This window comes from Apostichopus japonicus, chromosome 13 (genome assembly GCF_037975245.1).
Source record: "Apostichopus japonicus isolate 1M-3 chromosome 13, ASM3797524v1, whole genome shotgun sequence".
In the NCBI taxonomy this organism is placed as follows: domain Eukaryota; kingdom Metazoa; phylum Echinodermata; class Holothuroidea; order Aspidochirotida; family Stichopodidae; genus Apostichopus; species Apostichopus japonicus.
Genome location: NC_092573.1, coordinates 23,355,968 through 23,368,938, shown reverse-complemented (window position 1 = coordinate 23,368,938; position 12,971 = coordinate 23,355,968). Strand labels below are relative to the sequence as shown.

The 12,971-nt window shown below is 37.2% G+C and overlaps 1 protein-coding gene across 4 annotated transcripts in view; it reads left to right on the top strand.

Moving 5' to 3' along the window:
* The first annotated feature begins 3,549 nt into the window (after positions 1–3,549).
* LOC139978435 (myocyte-specific enhancer factor 2C-like) overlaps positions 3,550–12,971 on the top strand; it is a 96,948-nt gene continuing 87,526 nt past the window's right edge. For all 4 annotated transcript variants that reach the window (XM_071988658.1, XM_071988657.1, XM_071988655.1 and 1 more), the window contains exon 1: positions 3,550–3,705. The gene's annotated coding sequence lies outside the window, so the exon portion shown is untranslated. The remainder of the gene's footprint in view (positions 3,706–12,971) is intronic.

The following is a 12,971-nucleotide window of genomic DNA, read 5'->3' as shown; positions in this document are numbered from 1 at the left end:
TTAATGAGTCCTCAGACGAAACGTTCATTACTTGCTGGGGATATATCCAGTGTCAGAAGAAACGGCAACTTTAGCAAAGGATACAAACACCTCACGTTTAGCTCCTGCACAGTACATCAAAGTATTTATGAATAGCGACCTCTACTTGGAACCCCGTGTGGCAGCGCAGAGCTGTATTAGCTCTGATACGTGGCTTTGACCGTGATGTGCACGGCAACATCACAATGGAACATTTACTTTTAACAACCCCACCCTACCTACTTATAGTTGTAACTATATGAAATGCAAACGTCTTTTGTATCATCAGCGCACAAATTGGCACCGTTAAATTAGCAAATGCACAACATATGAAGCTGATAAACAAGAGCTAGCTGTGACCAGCGGATGAGAACACTTATCAATGTTACCATCAACCAAATAAATATTACGTAACTCCATGGCTTCATTACCTAAGTTTATAAATTATTACCCTGCATGATCACGGACTTAATATGGCGTGTACACGATAAATGAAAATTCCAGTACTCGTGCACTTGTCTCCTCCCCTTAGACAGAGTTGCTCATTTTTACCAACCTACGCATGCGCTGAGATCACGTGATGGTAAACACAAGCATCAACAGCCGGTGTCAACCCTCCCCCGGGATTCGCTTCTGATTATTTTTAATATTATTCCTCCATGCGATTAAAAAATGTACTCTTTTCTTAGCTTATTGTTTACGGATTAGTAAGACTGAGCAGGGTCCTTTTTGTGATAAACGTTAGTTGCAGGGTCCGTATTGAGATAAAAGTCTTTCTGTTATGTAATTGTGTACCATGTTCATAAAACCGATGTTAAATACATTTGTTAATGAAATTGTACATTATAGGACTAATGTTGTTTAAATTAAAGCGTGTCATATTACAATACTCCTGCTAATATGCTTCGGTGAGGTTTTCCAGACAGGATTCTGATTTTAAGCTGCAGGCGTTTTCTTCTTTTGGTCAATACAGCTTTTTACAGCTTCCGCATACATTTCTTTCTTACAGGTGGTAAACACCATTAAGTTTATGCCACAATTTGTATGTGTGCCAATGACACAATCGGTGCCTCATTCAGGCATTTAGAAAGTTTCAAATATCATCTATATTGAGGGCTCTTCTGGAAAGCAGTGCTTCTGCACTGAGCATGACATACCCTCATTAAAGATGACAATAATAAAATCATAAAAAAATAATAATATATAGCCTGCACTGGAAAATGTCCAAATAAATGATAAATAATAATAAGATCGGAAAAAAAGGCCAAACAGTGTGAAGTACTCATCTGAAAGTACATACTATTAAAGAATAAATTAAAAGGCAACTTTAGGCTTTAAATGTCTAATGCGAAAAAATAGGAAGAATGTCTTTAATATTTTAAATGACTAATATATATATATATATACAAGTTTACATGCATATTGACGGTCATCATAAACATCAAATCATAAAGAAAGAAAAGAGTAAAAACAAAGGTCATTTTGATATTTTGGTCCAGAGTCACAGAAGTTACGATAACTGATATCTTTAATAATGTTTTATTATGTGTGTTATGTTTTCTTAGTTGATTCGTCCGTTCCAATAAAAAAAAAAAAAAAAGGTGTTGTCCTACTTAGGATCAACTTTTGGATTTCTGAAAATAATTGTTGTAAAGCAGCATCTTTTTGGAAAAAATAGTGACTATACATGCATGTGATCTTCAAAATGTGTAATTTGTTCACAGTTCAAAGAAATTGACTGTGTCCTAAATTAAATCAACTGAATCACCACAAACGCCCTCTACTTCGTACTCGCAAATCAAGAGTCATATAGAAGTGGAGCCAAAGTTTTTTTTTTTGGGGGGGGGGGGGTTGGGGGAAGCTTAACGACATATATGTTTAGGGGGTGGGGGAGGAACAGGACGGTGAAAGGAGTAGGTAATGATGTTAGTGATACTATTCATATAAGCGTTGAGAGACGAAGAAGATGGGGAGGGGGAGGGGAGGGGAGGGGTCGGAGACGTGTGACGAAGAGTGGGTTGTTAAGAAAAGCGATTTACCATATATATAGTTCATGCATACACAAGCACACCCACCCACTGGATCCGAGCCTGTTATTCTATATTCTTCAACATTCAAAGTCACCTCAGTACTTTTCTATTTATAGAGATACTTTTCCGGTGTATGTTCATTTATACTCAAATTATGGAATTCTGCCTACAGGGTGGGGTGGTGTGTGTGTGTGGGTGTGTGTGTGTGGGGGGGGGGTTATGTGATACATTTCATAAACTAAAAATAGATCACCGTTTTGAGGTACACAACCAGAATTATAGGGGCGTCCCAAGATCTGCAAATATTTTTACAAAATAGCTATGAAGATTGGTTCAATACATGACGTAATTTAAGTATCTATGCTTCACCTAAGGGACTTTTATTATTCACTACTTTGTTTTTCTGTCATTCCAAGGAGGTGGTTCTGTCCAAAAACTGGTTACATTGTAAAATTGGAAAACCGGCGATGATATTGTTTTTTTCGTTTGTCTGAACAGAAGTCTTAGGATTACTTCAGATGCCTGAATGCAAACTGGATTTACACCATCGTTCCTGTAGAACATTATATCACCATTGATAGGATTGTTATGAAAAGTACAAAAATAATAATACAGAGATCTGCTTACGAGAATTAAACAGTATACTGCATCGGGCTAACAGTGAACACAAAGGCAGTCTGAATCCACATACATCAAATATGTGAACATACATTGATGTCAATCTTACACCTAGTGTCAGTAAATATATAAACAATAAAATAAAATTGACTTCAGTTTGTTGATGATCTTTGGTGTCAATCCGTCCCAAATCATAGAAGAATTTGAATGACTTCGGACATATGTTTGCAGCATTGATGTTGGTGACTATTTCTGATGTATAAAGAGATTTTATTCCAGACAAGTTCCCTTTGGAAAATCATTTTGAAGCTAGTGGCGGAATGTACCTTTCATCCTCCCTGATAAACCGCGCGCGAGAAGTTGACATTCCCTTGGCCTTGAAGCTGTGCCATCGATGTTTTCCTTAATTAGGTCGAATGACGTCATTGCCGTTGCTAGTGACGTAAATTGGTTGCTAGCTACTTCAGATTTTTCTACCGTATCTTTTGCTCGGGAATCCGCCTAGATCCTCGACAATCAGTTTTGAGTTATCACGTTCTACGCTTTCACTGTGAATAAAATGAATTCAACGATTGTTAGAGGCTCATAATGGTTCCAGTAAAGCTCTACCGGCCACCTAGCTCTCGCTAACCGCTAATATAATAGATCAGATTGGGGAAGCACCTCCCCCAAAATAGTAATGCCTGTTCACTTCCGTGTTTACGCGCAGCATATATAGCTCCACTAGTTAAAATAGGTCTTGATCATACTAAGTTGGACATTTCTGTAGAATTACTTTACATGTGATGTGAATTTACATCTAAAGTTGCATAATTGACATTTCTTTGCAACAGTGAGGGTGAATTGTCCTCAAATTGTACTTATTAACGCAGTTGCGGAATAATAAAGTGACGTCATTGCCTGAGGTGTTCGGCCTTGCTTGGGTCTATTTCCGACTAGGCCCCACAATCGCGCATTACATCGTCTTGTAAAGAGCGAACTTGTTTAAGTTCCTAAAAATAACTTGGATAGTTGACTGGGTTCGACGGAGTTTTAGCGGGTGAGTAAAAATAGACTAGATATTCTCTAATGTTTGTGTCATAGTTTCAGGAAGACAGTCTGTATGGGTATGTGTGGTCAGAGAAAATGATAGTGTTTTGATAGAGGTTGCAAACCTTAGGCCTAACGTTAGAGTTGTTTTCTCTCTTTCTAGCCTATGTAGGCTAACATGTAGGCTCAAAGGTGCGTCAAGTGAATATAACGGTAGTAGTGGTTAGCATTAATGTTGATAATCTCACAAGGGCATCTACAAATTTAAACAGTACAAAATTCCTATCGCTCCATGCAAGCGTTCCCTATGTACGTAGTATCAATTAGTCATGACACATATTTGGTGCCCTAAACTTCAAAGTAACCTGGAACAGTGGAAGTAAAAATTGAAACAGTATTAGCCCGTGGCCTTTACATTAAATAAATCAAGATTGTAGTCTGACATCGCAAACACTACAGCACGCCTAAGGTAGGCCTAGGCTATATGCACCTAAGTTAGGCCTTTATGCGATTAAGTTAGGTGAGATAGGCTGAGTTAGTAATAATTTTCTCATTTAACCAGTGGAGTTTGCAAGTAAGAGATAGCATATGAAGGTACTTCTTTGCAACCAGTCCCCTTGGAACCAGCTTGATCACACAGGGTAGCTTAGACTTGTTAGTTAACAGCTAACGTAATCAACCTTAGTTACTGCTAGCCAAGTTAAGCCAACGTTTATATATTAAGGCAGGCACACATATAGCCTATACATGGTTATACCGTGAGTTGATCACTGAAGGCCTTTTGAAGAAACAAGTGAGATATTGATTAATGAAGAAGGGATATTTTAGAATATATTTTGAAATTTACAAACAAATATCTGGTATTTCTAATCTATCACCGTTTGTGCTATTTGTTGTGGTTTTAGACTGGGTGCCTCAGATTTGTAGTACTGTCAGAAAAAGAGATAAGGATGTGTAAAGAGATCAAATTTAATGAGGTCGACAAGAAACAAAAACAGACTGACTTTCAACAGGTGGAAGAAGAATTAAGGAAGAACCAACAGAGCACTTAGCAAGATTCTGTTATTTTAAATATCTTGCAGTTAGTCTGTGTGGACTATTCATAGGGCTTGTATATTAAATACTTTAAATATGGAAATTATTTACTTAGAAATTAAAATGTTCAGCAGCAGCACATTGTTAAGCATTAAAATATATGTTAAATTCCAAAGATGGTAGAACAGTCCTCACACATTAGAAAGTCTTGATACTTCATTTAGTTTGTTAAGGACAATAGTGGACCAAAATATTTGGCTAGTATGAACTGCTTCATAGTATAAATAGTTTTGAAGTACTTAACATTTTGGATAGATATTTCATCATTTATTTTCTCGTTGAGTTTGAATTTGAAGCAAATAGGAAATTATAGTTGTTTTCATTATGGTAGGCTGAGTTTAGTCAATCCTTGTATTTATCTTGTGTGTGGGTATTCTTGGCTACTAACTTATACTTTAAATATTTTGTTTTGTTTTATGCAACATAATGCATGAAGTAAGGAAGAACGGCAGCATGTTACAAATGTAGGATACTGCGACCCGGATGTAACATTTTAGCCTGAGAAACAAAGTCTCTGAAGTTGTAAAACCCACTCAGTCAAAACGTGTCAAACCGACTTTAAAATTATTTTTTTTTGCAAATTCATCAAATCTTGGGAGTAAAATGTTTAATTACAAAATCAGAATAATAATCAGTAAGCCTTCCCTTCCTGATCAATGGGAAAAGAGTTGAAAGCACTTCTATTATGGAAATTGTCTTCCTGAAAACAGTCAACACTGCTCTTCCGATGATTTGATTGGCTAAAAAGCCTATCATGAATTGTCTGCAAGCAATCTTGCAACTTCTGTACTCATTTAACCACCAGATTGGACTGCTCATTTTAATCACAAATGTTTATCATTTGATTGGAGACTTTTTGCAACTTGAGCTGGGAAGCTAGCATGGCATAGCTCTCCCTTTGTTTTTGCTTGATCTCCTGCTTGTTGGCCAGTAGAATTTTAGCTTTGGCGAATAGAAAATGAAAAATGCTTGACGTTTTGGTGAGTGACTCATGGACTAGTCAAACCCTAATATCAGCAACACTATTGTAACAAACATTTCACAGAATGCAGCATTGTTATGAATGCAAGATTCTGCATCCAGGATGCAATGTTTTCTAAGCCAGGGACACAAAATCTTCCAATTGCTTGCATTCCAGGGTTGCAAACTTTTTTTGGGAAACAAACCCCAAGTACAATTTCACAACTCGGCCTATGCAATACATAACAAAACACGTTTCTGAATGAAAGTCTTTCTTTCTTTTCAAGAAAACCACAACTGCTTCTCAAAAGAACCCAAAATTCTTCCAATCCTACAATGATTAAACTTGCTTGAAAACAAATCATAACAATCAACCGCAAGGTACCATGTTAACAATATTTCCATTACAGAGATTTCTGTGCTAAAAATATTTAACAATGTTTTTCCAAATTTCCCATGATCTGATTGGCTAATAGTCCCTTACTGATTGTCTGGAAACATTCTTGCATCTGTAGCGCTCAATGAAAACAAAGTTTGTTGTTTAACAACAACTTCTTGTAACTTTGCTTTCCCCTGTGTAGAGATTGCAAAGATTGTGCTATAGGCTGTCATATGTGTGCACTCAAATATCCTAATGTTAGGCCTTGTTGATATACATTTCGACAAAGCGATCATGGTACTGAAGTTGTAGTTGAATTGTGTTGAGTATCATGCAACATTTGAATCATTGTTTTGATCACAAAATGTTATGAGTTGAGACAATTAATGAATTTTCTGGAAGCGAACATCTCTGATACTGAAAAGGATTTTTCATCTCACAGCAGTATGTTTGTTCTTTCCACATTGAGAGTTGCTAAAGTTACTAAACAGCCCAGTACAGTACTAACAGCCCCAGTAGACTACTTACAATACACATGTGGAAATCCCATTCTGAAGGAGCCCTAATGTTACAGAAGCCAAGCTACCTGCATAGGTATTTTGCCGATGTTCTTTAGAATTGTTTGAGGCAGTACTTAGGCCATGCTGCATATTAATGATCCTGAGAAATGTTTTAACTTTGTTCATCACTGACCTTTGGTGGAAACAAGTTTAAATTTCATACTGCACAGAATATAATTAAGGGATCATTGTGGTGAGTGAATTTTGCATTTTGGCGAGTAGATATTCAGTCACGGTCCCCAAATGGCTAGTACTTTTCAAAGTAATTGTCGAGGCCAACAGTAGTAGACAGTATCATTCAGCAATCCATGCAGGTGTATGCACTCTTGGTTGATTATTGAAACACATTATGATTGCTAGAGCTCTAGGCAAGAAATAGATTTTGTTCAGTGCTCTTGATGTTTTCAGAAACCAGATATTTAGACCACATTATGTTAATTTTTGCTAAATGTTTGTTGTTTGTAAGGTACTGTTCAGCAACAATTAAACTTCTCAAATTTGACATAAATTTTCGAGAAAAAAAGTGAGAAAAACACTTGGAGATGGTGACATAATCAGGGCTTTGTTTATCGCACTGCTCTGTGTAATCCATAGCCGTGATCTCTTTTAAGTAACATAATTGAGCATACATGCTGGTGTAACACTCGTAGTTCATCTTTAACATGAGAACTGGAGAACAAAGATGAACTCATTAGTTGGAAAGTTTGTCCAAAATTAGACTTTATTTTACAAGAATGAGAATCCCATGTGACCACATTAGTCAAATTTTGACAAGTGTGTTTTTACTCTCGTGAGATATTCAGCACTCCATTGCAGATGTTTGTAAAAAGCTGTGAGAGTCTCTGTGACATTTTCAAATGTCTTACATTTTATCACTATCATAACTACTGGAAGATAACACTGTAGTCTTGGCTATACCCGGTGATAATTTAGTGACATTTGACTTTCCCAGAAATTGAGGTATTTGATAGAGTTTGCTATAAATATGTTTTTAACCTTAAAGGTGATAATAGTTTCCTTACATTGGAAGTTTAATGAGCACTGCATTAAAATTGTATATATATCGTGTATAGATCTCACAAACAGACGAAGTGAAAGTTGTTTTCAAGTATGCCAAGTAACATAGTATAAATCATAGTATAAATATTGCATTCTTCTCATCTTTGTCTCATCACGACTATTACACTTTGCTAGATCTCTAACTTGTTGAGATATTGATTTATGACGGTTTAGCAAATATGTGACTTGAGAAGATCGTTGCTCTTCTGTTATTCTAATACCTTGTTGTAACAATGTACCATCGATCAAAATGTCACTCTCCTAGTGAGGATCTGTCTTAGAAAACCCCTCCTCCACCCCCTTTCTTCTGCTCCCTCTCCGCTTCCCCTCCTCTTGCCCCCGCCCCCCCCCCCCCCATATCTCTCGCTGGCTCTCTCTCGTGTCAAGCCTTTTTCTGTTAAGTACAGTTCAGTGAAGCTCTGTTTTCAAGTAAATTCAATCTCTCCAACATGCAAATTTAAAAGCTATGTGTGGTAGGTCATTTACATCGCTCCTTTCACCTGTCTCCAAACTACATTTGCACTTTCCCATCTACCTTTAGAAGCTATCTGACCAGTAGATTCTGACAGGGTAGGCATCGTCGCTCGTAAATCCTCAACCTAGTGAGTTATTTTGGGAATTCATAGGCTTTGCTTAACAGTTTAGAGAAGATTCATTAAGTTGAACCAGGTGTCTGGCTGTACTGATTGTTCAGTGGTTCATTCTGTTATGGTGGAAGTCATTATCCATACTTCAGAATACCCAAAAGTGAAGGGATCAACATTAAGAGTGTAGTATGGAACAGGATCCAATTGGTGGAGTACAAAGTAGGAAGTATTTTGTATACTGCGAGGTCCTATAGAACTGCTCATCGTTTATTTGTACTGTAGGAACTTGGGATAACAGAAAAAATCGACAGCAGAATTCAGTTATATCATGCACTTGATCTCGTTAGCAAAACTTGTGTTGTTGTCAGTGAATGAGTAAAAACAGCAGCATGTGCAGTGTGTTCTAGTTCTCCTATTTAAAGTAGTTTACATGCAGTCAGTTCCATTCAAATGCATGTTAATACTATGTTGTTTCAGGTTCTTGTAGTGATTAAATAGCACCACAATTTGATTACATGTTAAACTTGAAGAAAATCTGTTAGATTTCCTTTAAACACAAATCACAAAGGCTTAAGACAAGGCTACGAGAAGAACACAACAGATGTTCATACAGTAGGTCTAACCTTGTTTGCATATAAATATTTATATCTGTTGTTACTTCTTGGTTGAGAAGAATCACTTCACATGTCTTTGTACAGACACAATATATATCCTGTTAGTGGAATGAAACTGTGTGGAAGTGGGTCATGAATTATGTATGATTTCAAAGGACAATTTATAGTACTAGCCAATCTCAACCAAAGCTGTACTACCATGCATGACTTTTTAGTAGTTATCTTATTGTGTATGAAATGTAATGGAATATGTTGAATAGAAATAGGAAATTTTAAATAGTAGTGTTAGAGCAGCAATTTTACATAACACACTGACTTTTGTTTGGTTTTTATCAGTCTTGCTTAGAACTGATGATGCCTTCCCCTCCCCGTTCCCCTTCCCCTTCCCCTCCTCCCCCAGTCAACATACACACATATTTATATGTCCAATAGTGAACCTTTAAGCACAGAGTACCACTTTTTCTCTGCATGTTAAAGTACATAAGAGTTTAACAAACCCCCCACCCCCCTCCCCCAGATCATATTGCTTTGTTGGACATGAAAGATGTGTTGGTAAAGAAAATATTATCTTGACATGCCATTGTTCAGACTTACAGTTATATCTGAAATTGTGTATTATTTCCAAGTTACATTGTTTACATTAGGTTTTCTGTAGGTCACATAAAACCCTTAAAATGATGGTATGGATGTGCACTTTTCCTACAAAATTCTAAATTCTTACAGTGATATGACTGCTTAGGAGTGATTAATTGCCACTACTCAAATATACAGTTTCAATTTTAATGCCAGGAAACCTAAACACATCATTTTTTCCCGGCCCAATATACATCTTCAAATGTGATATCGGCAAGGGCATTTTATGTGGCCGTATGGCTCAAAGAGTACACGTTGTGTAACTTACAAAGTTGAACTTTGCTGCAACAGACCCACTATTCACCAGTCAACTAAGTCTGTAAGTTATAACCATTTGGTGGTTCCACTAGTCGTTCTAAAATTCAAGTTTTGATCAAGTATGACATTATCTACACTGTAGGAAGGTAATGCCTTCCTACGTGATCAGAATGATGGAAAGGAGACCCTGGTATTCCATACATAAGGCAAGGATAAAATTTAATGAGATGAAAGGAACGACACCTTTATCCCCTCTATTTGTCATGTATATTTTTCATACAAACAAATGGATAAACTGCTCAGAAATATTGCCAATCAAAACAGATTTTTCTCAAATAGAAGCTTAGCCGAGCATCTGTAGCACACTGTTGTGATCTGAATCGTAGGTTTGGTATAGTAGTGAGGAATTCAACCTTTGAAAATGTAATTTAAGCAGCCAAAAAAACACAATCTGTTGGTAGTTGCCAAAAAGTTGGCACATGATCAAGGCAAAATGACAATAGCTTTTACTCCAGTTAGTCTGTAACCTTACAGGGCAGTAACAATAGATTTAAATTGTTTGGCGAGTTATGAACCGGATTTTTCCATGGTTGACAAACTGACGGTGTGCTTCAAAACTAGCGCTGGTAGTAGCGGTCATTTCCCAATCATTTGCCACCGGAGTATTTTGCACCATGAAAAACACAATGCCCATGGCAGTTTGTCGCTCTACCCCAAGAGTTCATCTACACTTTCTTACAAATGTTGACTGGTATATTATTGACTCAACTGACAAAGAAGCATTGATTTTAATTCCCTTCCAATTATTTGTAAAATACCATTGTGTACTCCTTTTTTTTTCTTTTCTTTTTTTCTGGTGTGTGAGTATGTGTGTGTGTGTGTCTGTATCTTTCATGTAAAATGAGTTGCATGTTTACAAAATGAGCGTAGCATGGTTTTATAAGGGGGGGAAAAGAAGAGGCGAGGAAAATTAACCATGGCATTCCATGTTTATTGCGCTGGTTCAATAGTAAATTGCATTCTTCCACACTGAAAGGCATGTGAGAACGTTAGCAGGTGTGAAGTTGTCGTCATGACGACAGAGTCAGCATTAGAAATGCCGCTCATAGTTGGCATGTCATGGATGTCTCGGTTTCATTCATTGTATTTGGGTCACGATACATGGCAGGAGAGAATACCCGTCAGCTTTTGTTGACTGGAAGTATTTGCAGCAATATTTTTGCCTGCATTCCATATCGTTGGCATGTCGCTGGCTGTCTCTGTACTAGTATAAGTACAGGCGGTCCATGATGTTTCCAGCTGAGCTTTCTATTTCAGACGCCAGAGTTATTTTTACCCCACTTAGAGCAAGCACCAATAATTTCCCTAAAAAAAGATGCTACAAGTTTTTGTATTGATGAGTGACAGCATCGCTCCTGTAGTCGTACGTAGCTGAGTAACAGATTGAGTGGTTAAGTGTCTCAAGTAGTGGTAAATATTGCTTTTGGTGAGCGCAATGAATTTGTGGGATTATTCTTTTTTGGTGGATTTAAATAATCTCTCGCTAAGTGAGAGGTGATCAGATGAGAACCCTACAGTGCAATTATCCTGTCTACAGATTTGATGATAGCCTCGGCAATGATAGTGAAGTGAGTTATCAAAACTGTAAAGCTAACAAACAGTAGCACTGACCACATGAGAGTTATGAAATGCAAACATGCATATATCTTCATAATAGTCAAAAGGTTGGATCGACTTGTGGTTAGCATGATTTGAATTGACCTGTGCATCCTGGCAATTTTGAGTCAAAATCATTGTTATTAGGATTTACTTTTTCTCCTAGCTCTTACCTGTCTCATATGCACTCCAATCTACCCTAGTCTGGTAACATTCTTGCACTGACCCCCCCCCCAGCCCCCAATCAATGACCCTCTCAGGGTCACTGCCCTCTTCTTCCAAATCTACCATTCCTACACATATGACTTGTCTAGGTTTATGCAGGGCTTAGACCATTCTTGGTAACAAGACCTCCTTTTTTTAACCAAAACTAGCGCTCCTAATTGGTTGGCATGTCAGAGGTCATGATACCTAAACATGTCCTGACTCCCAGCGATGTTTAGTGGATTGAAATGAGACAAACATTGAAATGGTCATTCGTAATCGTCTTACCATGTTCCCTTCTAGAATTCTAGGGGAATGTCATAACTTCATGTGAAAATCACACTTATTTAAAACAAAATCTTTATTGCAAATCTAGAGCGTTTTGGAAGGATTCTTTGACAGCTCGTGCAAAATAAATTTCAGTGCAGGCCTGTATGTTAACTCTGTTGTCTTGCTTACCTGTCCCTTCAAGACCTCAGTACTCTCACTGTTATGCCTAAAATCTATGCCATGCACAAGCTTTTGTGGATATATAAAATTGAGTCAAGAGTATGTAACAAGCCAAGAATGTTGGTACATTAGGTTAAAACCCTTAAAATTGTCGGCATTGCTTCGTGCACGAATAAGAGTGGGTCAAAAAGGTAGAACAGTTGTTTTTTTTTTTTTTAACCTGTCATTTCAGCAGATAGCTAGAGCATTGCTTGATGAAATAGTTGTTTTGTTGGCAACTTGGCAGCATATCAGTAACACAGATCTCTACCTGCTAAAGTACTCAACATAGTTTCTAAAGTAAGGAATAGAAGTTAAAAAAAAGAGTAGTCTGGTATTTAAAGGCAGATTTAATCAGGATTAAAAGGCAACGGCCTGGAAAAATGACTTGACGTCACAGTCGAAGGTGACAAGATATCATTAACCACTGATAAACGGCTGGGACTAGCATAGCAGCAGATATAACAGATATAACTATCAGGCTAAGAAATCTGTTTAGGGATCAGTGTTAATGCAAGACATACAGGACATGTATGTTAAGCTCGAATAGGTTATCGTCTTTAAGGATTTGTCAAATATGTGTCAGTGACCCTTGTCACTTACGATTAGCCGAGTCCTGTTCCGTCATCTCCTGATGAGGATTCTTGCTTATAAATCTCATTGTTTGCTGTAAAAAGTCAATATTTAATGTTCTTAATTTAGCTTCAAAGTAACTATCTTTAGAATTTTCTGTTGACTCTTTATCAGAGAGATATACTTAATTGCTAAATTTGGATTGCTTG